The following is a 566-nucleotide window of genomic DNA, read 5'->3' as shown; positions in this document are numbered from 1 at the left end:
CAGCCCCGCACCCCGCCCGCCCAGCTGCTCCCCAGATCCACCCGCTGGGCCGCAGCCAGCCCCCGGCGGCGCCCAGGGGCGCCGGGAGGGCACGGGCCCCCAAGGGCGGGAGGCAGCGCCGGCTGTCCTCTACCAATCCTTCTCCTTTCCCTCAGCAGGAATCACCGTGCCGCAGCTCCTTGACCCCTTGTCCCGACCTGCTCCCCTCCGCCTACCCCAAAGGGCTGTGTTGTCACCCTCTCGCCCCGCTGCCCCCGGCCCGCAGCTCCTGCCCAAATCCTGCGCCTCCCCAGAGAGGAACATCCAGAGGGGTCCTCTGGGATGGCCCCGTGCAGCAGGGCCGAGGTCCCCTGGCTCTGGCCCTCTGAGGATCTGGAGCAGAGTGGATAGGTGTCACAGGAGAGGTGGCAGACCGTGGGCAGGGGCCGGCAGTAGCTTCTTGCCGGTACAGTGGAGCTAAGGGCCATTGGGAGCGTGGAGGGTTCATAGTTGAGGTGCCAGGAGCTGCACTAGTAGGTGAGGCCGATTACACCCTCGCATGCTGCTCTTCCAGAACTCTGTCCCCA

Source organism: Haliaeetus leucocephalus, unplaced genomic scaffold (assembly GCF_000737465.1).
Source record: "Haliaeetus leucocephalus isolate CR32 unplaced genomic scaffold, Haliaeetus_leucocephalus-4.0 Scaffold295, whole genome shotgun sequence".
Taxonomy (NCBI): Eukaryota; Metazoa; Chordata; class Aves; order Accipitriformes; family Accipitridae; genus Haliaeetus; species Haliaeetus leucocephalus.
Note: the sequence above shows the minus strand (reverse complement) of the source record.